This window comes from Vulpes lagopus, chromosome 13, assembly GCF_018345385.1.
Source record: "Vulpes lagopus strain Blue_001 chromosome 13, ASM1834538v1, whole genome shotgun sequence".
Classification (NCBI taxonomy): Eukaryota; Metazoa; Chordata; class Mammalia; order Carnivora; family Canidae; genus Vulpes; species Vulpes lagopus.
This window is the reverse complement of record NC_054836.1, coordinates 59,341,873-59,354,323: the sequence shown is the minus strand read 5'-3', so window position 1 is coordinate 59,354,323 and position 12,451 is coordinate 59,341,873. Positions and strand designations below refer to the sequence as shown.

The 12,451-nt window shown below is 49.2% G+C and overlaps 1 long non-coding RNA gene across 1 annotated transcript; it reads left to right on the top strand.

Annotated features, from left to right (window-relative positions):
• The first annotated feature begins 2,415 nt into the window (after positions 1-2,415).
• Positions 2,416-5,130, top strand: LOC121475055. The gene is made up of 3 exons (XR_005983605.1): positions 2,416-3,724; positions 4,191-4,318; positions 4,727-5,130. It is a non-coding gene; the product is annotated as an uncharacterized LOC121475055 (long non-coding RNA).
• Positions 5,131-12,451: the final 7,321 nt, after the last annotated feature.

The window sequence follows — 12,451 nt, the reverse complement described above, 5'->3', positions numbered from 1 at the left end:
GGAACACGAATCAGGATGACGGGGACTTTCGGACGCCGTAATAGATGCCGGCAGAGAATTATATAAAAATACAAGGGAACAGTCACCTGAAAATGTCTGATGGCGTCACGCATTATACTCCCGAAGTATAACCTTCAAATATATAAAACAAAAACTGAAATTAAACACAGACAGTGAGAAATGTACCGTCTTCGTGGGATACTCATTGTAGCGCTCGTGGTGGTTTCACAAACGCGGACACAAAGAGAAGGGACACCATCAGGGTAATGATTCAAGATGTCATACCTGTGCCATTGAATATCACTCAACCATCACCTAGAAGCATGTCAGTTCCTGTTATGCCTCCACCGAAGTGAGAATATCACGATGGGGAGAGGTAGATAGGACAGGATGCCAATGTTTAAAACTAAAGTGATCCCCGTGTAGACACAAACCCCATTCGGCTCAGGGGTGCACATGTTTGTATATGATTAGAGGAGCACGAAGAACGTCATGGAAAAATGCGTATCAGCTTACTTCACTAAGGGTTGAGGGGGAGGATGGACACAGCGGAAGGAATGAAAAACTCATTACATTTCAATTATTACGGCAAAAAATAACCTCAATCCAGAGTATTCGCCTAAAATTCCTCCCTAAAGGCTCCGATGCAAGAAGGAACAGAAAGGAAGAGGGGGAGCGTGGCGTGCGGTGTAAGGAGGATGTTTTGTTGTATCGATGCGAAGGGCACAGAGGGCACAGAATGTATTGACCGTGTTGTGGCCCCACGTCGCCTCGCCTTCCCGTGTACAGTGCTCACGTCTTCATTTCTTCCTCTTACGGTACTTTTGTCTTTAACATACATTTCTGATTAGAAAAACATTACTTTCTGTTGTAAGTTGGCCAAGAAACAAGGAGAGTCATTAAATGATTCCTGTCCATTGTGGACTACCTTGTTTTTGAAAAAAAAAAAATGCAAATGATAAAAACCACACATCTTTGACGAGAAGCCAAAATATCCTTCTCGGGTCCCTGAGAACGGAGGCTAAGAGTAGAGTCACTGAGCGCGGAGCAGTCCGCTGTGGAATTCGCGGGAGAAGGAAGAGGAGATGGGGATTGGTGGCTGGGGATCTGCAGTCAGGAAGGTTCCAGTAAGAGCTGTCGCGTTTGCGGGAGCCTGGTAAGGAAGCGAAGCATAAAACAGGGATGGGAAAAGCCTGACGGAGGAGGGAAGGGTCATGGGAATGACAAAATCGGTTCTGAAGCAACAGCCCGCAGCCGCCAAGCGGAGCCGGGCCTGCAGGTGTCTGCGGGGGCCTGGGCCTGGGGGGCAGAGGCACATCACGGGGGGGCAGCCAGGGCTGGGGCACGGGTGTGAGCGCTTTCCTAGGAGCTTCTATAATCCCCGTGAAATCAGAAGCAAGGTCACCGGCTACAACGGAGGAGAGGAGGGAGGGCTGGAAATTTAAGGTGACTTCAAGGGGAAAAAAAAAAGCAACTGGAAGAAAGAAAAGGTCAGAGGAGAAAGCAGGAAGGCACTCAACCAGCAGATATTTATAAGTGAAGCTACTTTAGTTCAAAAGGAAATCGAGCCGTAATTATTTACGATTATCAAAGGCCCAGAAGAGCGAGGGGAGCATAAGGCCGAGGCGCTCCACCGATTTGCAACGTGGGGAGTTAACACCCGAGGGAGTGGAAGAGACCCTCCTCCCTCACGTCCTCGTCCTCATCCTCGCTGGTCTCTGAGCCGCTTCTGGCCTGGAGGGTGCTCCAAGCGGCAGCTTCTGCAAAGGCTGTAGCCCAGCGGTGGAGCGCGGGTCGGGCTGGGCTGCTCAAGTTTCCTAGGTGTGTGCTATTTATTTATTTATTTATTTATTTATTTATTTATTTATTGGATTTGATTTTATTATTTATTCATGAGAGAGAGAGGCAGAGACCCAGGCCGAGGGAGAAGCAGGCTCCATGCGGGGGCCCCACGCGGGACTCGATCCCGGGACCCCGGGGTCATGGCGTGTGCCCTCTAACGTGACTGCCCTGCCAGCGGCCACGTGGCACACAGAGAAGTGCCGCCCTGCCCGGTTCAGCAGCTCTGGTGTGAAGCCCGGTGCAGGCTGGAGCTCCGTCCCTGGGAGCACGTACCTTGGTAGGAGCATGTGTGGTCACGGGCCAGGGAGCCCGGGGTTGCGTCGCTGTGCCCGCGTAAATGCACCTGAGCACAGAGGGACGTGCTGTCACCCGAGGGAGCATGAATGCAGCCACACTAAATACGAAGATCTAGCGAAGTGCCTTCCACCTGCGTCTCAGAAACCAGTTCAACTTGGACCCGAACGTCGGGGTAAGTCCAGAGCTCTGTGCCACCAGCCCCTGGTAACTGTTTAAATTCGAGTTTAAGGAAGGATAGAGAAGGTGACAACTGTGTTCCTCGGTTGCAGCGGCCCTGTTTCCATGAGTGGCCAGAAGCTACCACAGCGAACAGCCGAGCTGGAGCCCACGTCATTGGCGCAGAAGGTCCTGTGGCCGGTGCTGGCCCCGAGCGGGCACCCAGCTCGTCCGCCAGCGCTCAGGGTGGCTCGGCCTGGGAACATGAGGACTCGGAGCCCTGGCACGGCCTTGGGGCCCCCGGAGCTGAGCCCCGCTGGCCGGGAGCTTTCCTGGGGTGGGCCCGGCAGGTGCCACATCGGCCCGGGCCTTGGAGGAGCACGGCGCCCCTTGGGCCTCAGATGGCAGGACGGGCCCGGGGAGGCTTTTGGAAAACTCTAGAGCGCCAGGAAAAAATAAAATAGTCCATTTGGCCGCGCCACGGCCCTTGGCTGGTCTGGAGTGTCCCAGGGTGCGGGTCAGGCCTGGCATCTGTGGCCTGGTGGCCCCGGAGCTGCCCCGAGGAGCTGCTGCCAGGGAGCCGGTGCAGGCCGAGGCTGGGAGGGAGCCGTGGGGTACCCCCCACCCCAACCCCCACCCCGGCTCCCACAGGCCCGCCCCTCTGGGCGCTTCCTGAGCGCCCCCCCCCCCAGTTGCTCCTAAACTCGGCCCCTTAATCCCGCTACCACCGCACGCGCTTGCCCCTAGTTAGACACTGGCTGACCTTCCCCCCCGCCGGAGGTCCTGTCTCCGGTCTCTTTTGTCCGCTGCAGTTTTTTCCCTTTTCTTTAGCATCATTTCCAGGTGCTCTCGGGAGGGAGATGAATGTCCCCGGTCACTCTGTCATCTTTAAACCCCTTTCATGGTGAGAAGCAGCCACGGTGCCCGGGAGGAGCCCGCATGCAGAGAAGGAGCTAAAGCAAGGCTTCCTGTGCGCCCGCGGTTGTCGCGAGCCAAGTGGCAAAGGTCGGGATGCTCTGGAAAGCCCATCGGAGCAACCGCTGACCCTCCAGGGAGGCTGGAGGGGCCCGGCCTGCAGGTGTCCCGGCAGCCGCGCTCCTACTCCCCGCCTCAGCGACAGGGAAGTGCGAGCCCATTGCGTTGCTCGTTTCCCTATTTGGGTGGTTTTCACTTTGTTTTTTACTTTTGGATTGATTTCAGGTCTTTGCTATTAGACATTTTTTTGTTTGTCTACTTAACAAATATTTAATAACCAACCAGGAGGTTCAAAGTATTATGTCGTGTCCTAAAACACAACGATGAAGACCCAAATCTTGCTTCAGAAGATGTTTCGGTCTTTTCAAGAACAAAGCGATCTGTATGGGAAAAAATACAAAGGGAGAAACAGTTTTGAGAGAGACGGGCAGGCGGGAGAGAAGACGAAGAGGAGGTAGGTGGGGCAGCAGTTACTTGATTCAAGAGGAAATATTTGGAAGGAGGCAGCCTCTTGGTGCCAAACTGGAACGCTGGCGTTTCCAGATGCCTCTTTAAAATCCCAGGATTTTAGCAGGATTAATACCGGAGAGACTCACCCAGGCCGAAGGGCGGGGCCGTCTGTCTGGTGAAGGTCTCCCGCTGAAACACGCAATTTCACTCTACCCTTGAACTATAATCTACGATCTTTTATGGCCCTCAGTTTTCTCATTTAAAATGTCTAAGGTTGTTTCAAGTCCTAAAATTTTAGCATTTGAACCCAAATTCTGGCTTCCGGACAGCCTTCCCATCGTCTTCCTCTTTATACCACATCCTGTCCCCAAACCGATGAATTATTTTACTTTCACCCTGACTTGGAATTCTACATTACTTATTTCAGTCTCCACCCTAAACATATTTCTTCTTCCCAATTTATTTTCAAGGTTGAAGGAAAGTTCAAGTGAAACCTAGCAACACATAAACCTAGAAAAAGAGAAAGAAGGACATAATTTCTTTTTTGGTGTAGAAGACGTTATTTGCAGCTGAAAGCGTACCAAGCGCTCCTAAATCCGTGAGTACAGTTATATTAATTATATTTTCAAGGATGCCCTGAAATGGGATTTCTCTGACCTAAATGAATCATCCATAATAATAGCCCTTCCAAGCTGAGAAAGCCCAGGTTTTTTGATACTATAATGTACTGCAGAGTCATCATCCCTCTATCATATAATTTGGACAACAAACTCTAATTTTGTATTCCTCCATAATTAAAAAGGATGTCTTAAAATTGGATGACCTTTGGAAATGGTTGGGAATTCTTTGGGTTTTTTTTTTTTTTGGTTCTCTATTAGAATAATCCAAGGTCATATACCTCCCCCCATCCCACCCCCCAAAAAACTCTAATGATACTAATATAAAACTCTGAAAAGATAGTGCCACCTAACAGTGCTTCGCCCCTTTTTCTCATTTTGACGCACAGGAAAAATGATCATATTTTCACGGCATACAGAGGTGAGCAAGCTTCGGAGACTCGTCAGCCAGAGGCAACACATCTGGTGCGGGTAGCAGCCCCGCAGGCGGCGGGACCAGTATTACAGCATCAAGATTCAGTGCCAAGGCACCCCGCGGGGAAGCTTTGGGGTGCAGCCTGGGCTGTGGTGGAAGACTTGCCTAAAATTCCTCCCACTCCTCTTCCAAATAGCCCACCAACCCTCTACCCTGACCTCACTCTCCGAAAAACAATTTTGCTCAAGGTGGGCTAAGCATGTGTGATCTCACGTTTATGGTGGTTTAATGATTTTGGAAAATCACAAAGAAAACCTCAGATGAAAACAGAATCTTACTATTTCACATTAAGGTAAGATTATTGTGGGCAGCCCGGGGGGGGCGGGGCTCAGTGGTTTAGGGCCACCTTCAGCCCAGGGCACGATCCTGGAGACCCAGGATCGAGTCCCACGTCGGGCTCCCTGCATGGATCCTGCTTCTCCCTCTGCCTATGTCTCTGCCTCTCTCTCTCCCTCTCCTCTTCTGTGTATTTTCATGAATGAATGAATAAATAAATAAACAAACAAACAAATAAATAAATAAATAAAATCTTAAAAAAAATTATTGCATTACACATAGTTTCAGAGGTAGGCCTACCCTGGGGAAAAGTCAATAAAATCGTTGACCTTCGTAATCTGTGTTTAGTAGTGACCACATGACCCACTAGAGGTACGTGCTCGTCCTCCTTCACACGACTTGAGCTTGCATCTTTAATCAGAAAGCCCAGCAGGGCATTAAGAATTTTTTAAATTTATTTTCTATTTATTTTTTTTTTAAAGATTTTATTTATTCATTCATTCAGAGAGCGAAGAGAGGCAGAGACACAGGCAGAGGGAGAAGCAGGCTCCATGCAGGGAGCCCGACGTGGGACTCGATCCCGGGTCTCCAGGATCACACCCTGGGCTGAAGGCGGCGCTAAACCACTGCGCCACCGGGGCTGCCCAGAATTTTTTTTTTAAAAGTGTTTCTGCAGTTACCTAAGGGATTAATAAAATCCTTTAAATTTTCTCTTTATTGCCTTTACGGACGTCGGTGTGTAAAAGACGCCGCGGAGATCATTAAATTAGATGTTGGTGGTTGCTGTTGCACAGCATTACCCCCAAATCAGTCCCATTTCATAGAACAAGAGGAGGGACAGCAAAGGGAGAGTGAGGGACGGAAGGAGAGTCTCGGCAGGGATCTTTGCTCCTTTTTCAGAAATTAGTTTTGTAATAAGGTAAGACCTATATACTCCTCGTGAGATCTCTGGAGCATAAGTAAAGAAACGCCCGTGTCACTTTCTCAGGTGACTTATTCCGGCTCGGGGACAGAACACAGAGATTAGAAGGCTACAAGGTCCCGAGGCCTGGAGAGCGACTGGGCACCAAACGTCTCCCTCGCACAGGGGGCCCGGACGTGGGCATGTCCTGGTCGCCTACAGGAGGGGACAAAGCAGGCCGCGTGGGGGGCCCCCGGCGGGCACGGGGCGACTGTTCGGAAGCTAAACCTCCCCCCTGTTAATTTGCGGCCGGGTCCCCACCTGTTTTCCACGCCGCAGTCGCCCGGGAGCATTAGGGTCCCGAACACCCAGGCCTTGGCTCACGCGAGGTCACTGGCCGTGTTTGGCGAGGCTGGGCCCAACCACATGTCCGTAGTTTGGGGTTTTTAGGAGATCCCTGGTAACGTCAGATGCAGTGCGGTTGGGGCCCGGGGCGGCGCTCAGCGTGGAGGTGGCGGCCAAGCTGCCGTGGTGCAGCCGCAGCCGTGGCCGGGCCTGCCGGGGTCCCCTGCACGCTGCTGCCCGTGCCCGTTGGCGCCGAGCGGTGCACACAGGCCTGGGCAACCGCGCCGGGTCCGGCCCAGTGCGCCGAGGCCGAGCGACATCGGCCATCGGCCGCTGGCTGGACACTGCCACGCAGGCCGGCGGGAGGCTCGGGCCCAACACTGGCCCTGGGACCCACCGACCCCCCACCTGCTCACCCCGTGTGCCCCGCGTGTTACGGGCGCAGCCCCTCACTGTAGAGCCTTCTGTTCCTGCGACCTTTCACACTAGGTGGGAAGCGAGGAGGATCTCACAACTAACCCAGGCCTGCGCCTTCACGATAGAGTTGGGGAAAAGGAGACCCCCCAGCCGCCCCCCCATTGCCTTATTCTCCCAGCAAAGCAGCTGCGGTCCTGGGGCGTCCCGCTCTGGCCCGACCCTCGGGGACCACCGGGCGGACACTGTTTAGCATCTCGAAAGCCAGAAACGCGTCTACTGTCCTTTTCATTCCCACGTATCCCCCCTCCGGCTGCAAAAGAAAATCTCGTCCACCGTTGGCTGAAAATCTCCCATCATCTCCGATTCTCCATCCCCACTGCTCTAGGCAAAAGCCCGTCGCCCCCAAATCTTTTGAAATTGTATATCCCTCCACCCGAAGCCCATCTGTCCCGACGCCAAACCCTCCCCTCTGGTGTTGGCTGCAGTGAACAAAAACTGCTCTAAGGGAGCTGGCCCGAGCGGCGTCCAGGCCCCGGGCAGGCCTACTTATTCATAGGAAGGTGGACCTGGGAGCTCAGCTGCAATTGGAATAGTTGGGATGGTGAAGACATAAAATTATCTGCATGATTAAGGTTTTTTTTTTCTCCCCAATTTTCCCTTGGAAGTCGGGGGAGGAAAAGGATTAGGAATCCTGGAACTGGGAAAGAAACTTCAGAAAAAAGATTTAAATGGAAAGTGAGAACGGGCTGGGGGAAAAAGCACAAGCCAGACTATCCTTCTGGCGAGGGCGTCTGTGGACCTCAAATTAAAATGGGCTTGGGATCTGTCTCTGCCAGAGACCACGGAGCCCCCTGCCCCACCACCAGCCTGCGTCTGGTTGGAGAACCTCCTTTTTCTACCCTGTTTCATAACAAAATACACCAAATTCGAAATTATCTGGGTTAGTTACAACACGGAGGGAAAACTGCATCTCTAAATTACTAAGATCATTAGGAGGAAGGACGCTCCCTAACAGGGCTGTCCTGAGCTGGGAACTGAGGGCATTGCAGGAAAGAAGAGCCACCACCGTCCTCAGCAGGAGTGCTGGAGGCCCTGCACCCGGGGAGGAAGGCCCCTGCCGGCGACCCCCACCTGCAGTGGGACCGGACCAAAGACCCCCAGGGCCACGCCTCGCCCCTGGCCCCCCCGGGCCTGTGAGGGAAGCCGCCCCCTCCAAGGAGGAGCCAGGCCAGCGCTGCAGCGCCGGTGCCATCAGGCGTCTCCGCCGAGGCCTTTCTCTCTCCTGGGTTCTCCTGTTCTTCAGAGACACGGGCTGTGGGGAAGAGTAAGCAACCAAGCCCAGTTTTCCCCCTGGATTCTTTTTTTTTTTTTTTAATTTTATTTATTTATTCATGAGAAACCCAGAGAGAGAGAGGCAGAGACACAGGCAGAGGGAGAAGCAGGCTCCATGCAGGGAGCCCGACGTGGGACTCGATCCTGAGACCCCGGGGTCACACCCTGAGCCAAAGGCAGACATCCCACAGCTGAGCCACCCAAGCCTCCCTCCCCCTAGATTCTTAAATAGTCGTGGAACTGCTGGTCTAACAAAGAAAGTGAATTGCAGCCTTAATGGAGTTTTAAAAATTACTTATTGTCTTGGTTGCAAACAAAATATAAGCAACATGAAGACAGAGATTTCTATCTTTATCGTTCAGTGCTTAATGCCCAGCACCTAGGAAATGTGTAGATGACAGATGGTGCTGAAATTTTTTTTTTTAATTTTTATTTATTTATGATAGTCACAGAGAGAGAGAGAGAGAGGCAGAGACATAGGCAGAGGGAGAAGCAGGCTCCATGCACCGGGAGCCTGATGTGGGATTCGATCCCGGGTCTCCAGGATCGCGCCCTGGGCCAAAGGCAAGCGCCAAACCACTGCGCCACCCAGGGATCCCCGATGATGCTGAAATCTATTTACTAAATGGGGTAAATGACCGTTGGTATGGCCCTATTGGCCTTAAGCCCTAGGTGGATAGCTGGTTTATAAAACAGCCCGGGGCCGGGGGTGCCTTAGTGGGGGGCCCTAGTGGGTGCAGGAGGAAGAACAGTGCACTCATGTGGCACGATGTGGGGCAAAGGTGACAACTGCAGGACTCCAGAGCAGAAGCAGGGACTACCTACGGATTTAGGCAGCACAGAAACTATGAATAATAAGAGATCAGAAAGATGTGGAAACATGGGGGAGGAGGAAGGGCGCTTTCTTCCCCAAAGCACACAAGACGGCAGGGGCCCACACCAAGGATCTGGGTGAAGGGCAGGGTGACCTGAAAAAGCAGGGTAATTTAGGAACCATTGAATGAATAAACTGTAAAACCATTTTTTTTTAAATTATGGACAAATTTTCCTTCAGTTTAGACCTTTATTTCAACCGGGAATTTGGAACAAGAGACCAAACATCAATTGCCACTTATCAGGTGAAGGCCCAAGAGTTAAATTTCACTCTGTCCCATTGTTCTTAAAACTGAATCAACAGCATGAAGACACCATGAGTTAATGAAAATGAGGTGAGTGTGTCTTGCCAAGGTTCTGTCTCCATGAAACATCCTCACATCTTCCTGAATCTCTCTGGTCCAGACTCTCTCCAGCCCTTGATCGAGCAGAGGTAATTTCAAACTTGTCTTCAACCCTTTGGGTTTGAAACCAAAACCAAAGGCAACCAAAGTAAAAATAACAAGTAAAATAAAAATATACACCGAACTAAAAAGCTGCCGTACATCAAAGAAAATTGTTAACAAAATGAAAAGGCAACCTATGGAAGGAGAGAAGATATCTGCGTATCGAATATAAAAGTAGTTAATATCAAAAAGATGCACGGAATTCATACAACTCAATAGCAAAAAAGCCCAAATTACCCAATTAAAAATGGGCAAAGGACTTGGACAGACATTTTTCCAACAAACATATATAAATGGGGAATCCCTGGGTGGTGCAACGGTTTGGCACCTGCCTTTGGCCCAGGGCGCGATCCTGGAGTCCTGGGATCAAGTCCCACATCAGGCTCCCTGCATGGAGCCTGCTTCTCCCTCTGCCTGTGTCTCTGCCTCTCTCTCTCTCTCTCTCTCTCTGTGACTATCATAAATAAATAAAAATTAAAAAAAAATTCAAACATATATAAATGGCAAACAGGTGCATGAAACGTATTCAACATCACTAATTATTTGGGTAATGGGAATCAAATCCACAATAAGGAATCCCCTCACAACTGTTAGGATGGCTATTACCCAAAAGACAAGAGGTAACTAACGTTGGCAAGGATGTAGAAAAACAGGAATCCTGCGGTAGAAATGTTAACTGGTTTGGCCACTAGGAGAAACAGTTTGGAGATTCCTCAAGAAATTAAAATTAGAACTAATAACTTACGGTAAAAATCCAAAGGACGCAAAGCCTTTATCTCAAGAAATATCTGTATTCTCGTGTTTATAGCAGCATTCACGACAGCCAGGGTATGGAAACACCCCAAGTGTCTATCGACAGAAGGAGTGAATAAAGAAAATACTCATGTGTATCGACCATGGAGGATTACTCAGCCTTAAAAAAAGAAAGAAACACTATTATTTGCAACAAAGTGGATAAACCTGGGGGGCATTGTGCTAAGTGAGCCAGAGAGAGAAAAAGAAATGCGCTTACTCGTTTCACTCAGATGTGAAATCTTTAAAAAGGAGAAAATAATAATCAAACTCCTAGGAAAAAAGAGCAGAAAAATGGTTGCCAGGGGACTGGAGTGGGGGAACTAGGGCGAGGTTGGTAAAAGAATATGCACTTCTTGTTATGGGATGAACAGTGTGTGAGAACTGATGTACACTGCGGCGACCCAGCTGATAGCACTGTATCGTACGATCGAAATTCACTAAGAGAAAAAAAAAAAAAGAAATTCACTAAGAGAGTAGAACTTAAATGTTCTCACTGAAAAAAAGAAATAAATATGTGACGAGATGGAAGTGTTACTAACTTTGATGGAAAAATCCTTTCATAATACGTGTATATATCAAGTCATCACTTTGTACACTTTTACAAATATTTATTTCTTTATTTGAGAGAGAGAGAGAGAGAGAGAAATCTCAAGCAGACTCCATGTTGAACGTGGAGACTGATGCAGGGCTCGATCTCACGACTCTGAGATCACCAACTGAACCGAAACCCAGAGTCAGACGCTTCACTCCTGGCATCACCCAGGCACCCCATGCTGTACACTTTAAGTATCATGATTTTTATCAAATATCTTACGATTTTTATAGCTCATCAAAGCCGGGTAGGGGGAAGATCTGAGCAAGATTGTAATATATCCATGTAGTGAAAAAATACAGATTCCTATGGGTAGCGAGGCCATTGTCCTATTGCCACTAACATAGTCCAGGCTGAGGACTGGCATTCCCACGTGGACGTTCTAGAGCTCGTTCCAAGTTTCTGCTCTCCAGTCACTGCGAGAACTGCACTTCTCTAGTCTCCCTTTTCTTGCATTTTTTTTTATTGTGATAAAACACACATAACATAATATTTACCATCTCAACCATGTTTAAGGGTGTGGTTGAGTGGTATGAAGCATGTGCACGTGGTTGTGCAACCATCACCTCTGCTTATCTCCAGAACTCTTATCATCTTTCAAGACTAAATCACACCCGTTAAACACTAACTCCCCATTGCTCCTTCCCACCCCCCTTGGCAGCCACCGTTCTACATTGTGAGTTTGACCACCTCAAGCACCTGCGAGTGTTTTTTTTTTTTTGCAATTGGCTTATTCCACCTAGCGTCGTGTCTCCAAGGCGAATCTGTGTTGTAGCATGAGTTAGAATCTCATTCCTTTCTAAGACTGAGTAATATGTCCTTGCGCGCACACTTACCACATTCTGCCCATCTATCCAATCTGTCGATGAAACGTAGGTTGCTTCCACATTTTAGTTTTTGTGAATGCTGCTAGGAGCATGGATGTACAAGTACCTCTTTGAGATCTTGCTTCACTTCTCTTGGGTGCATATGTAGAAATGGATCGCTAGACCACATGGTAAGTCTATTTCTAATTTTTTGAGAACTGCTACACTGTTTTCCACAGTGGCTGTGCCATTTTACGTTCCCACCAAACAGTGCGTGAGGGTTTCAATTTCTCCACATCCTCGTCAATACTTTTTATTTTCTGTTTATTTTTTTTATTTTTTTTAATTTTCTGTTTTTGATTTGGTTTTTGGTTTTTGGATAGTAGCAGCCATCCCAATGCATGGGAGGTGGTATCGCATTGTAGTTTTGGTTTGCATTTTCTTAATGACTAGTGATGTTGAGCATCTTTCACATGGTTATTGGCCATTTGATACTTTTTATAAAAAATGTCTGTTCTGGGCGGCCTGGGTGGCTCAGCGGTTTGGCACCTGCCTTCAGCCCAGGGTGTGATCCTGGAGACCCAGGATCGAGTCCCATGTCAGGCTCCCTGCATGGAGCCTGCTTCTCTCTCTCTGCCTCTCTCTGCCTGTGTCTGTGCCTCTCTCTCTGTGTCTCTCATGAATAAAAAAAAATTAAAAATGTCTGTTCAAGTTCTTTGCCGATTTTGGATTGTACTGTTTGCTTTTTGTTGTTGATTTTTAGGAGTTCTGAATATATTCTGGATATTAATTCCTTATCACATATGTAATTTGCGAACCTTTTCTTCCATTCTATAGGTTGCCTTTTTTACTCGTT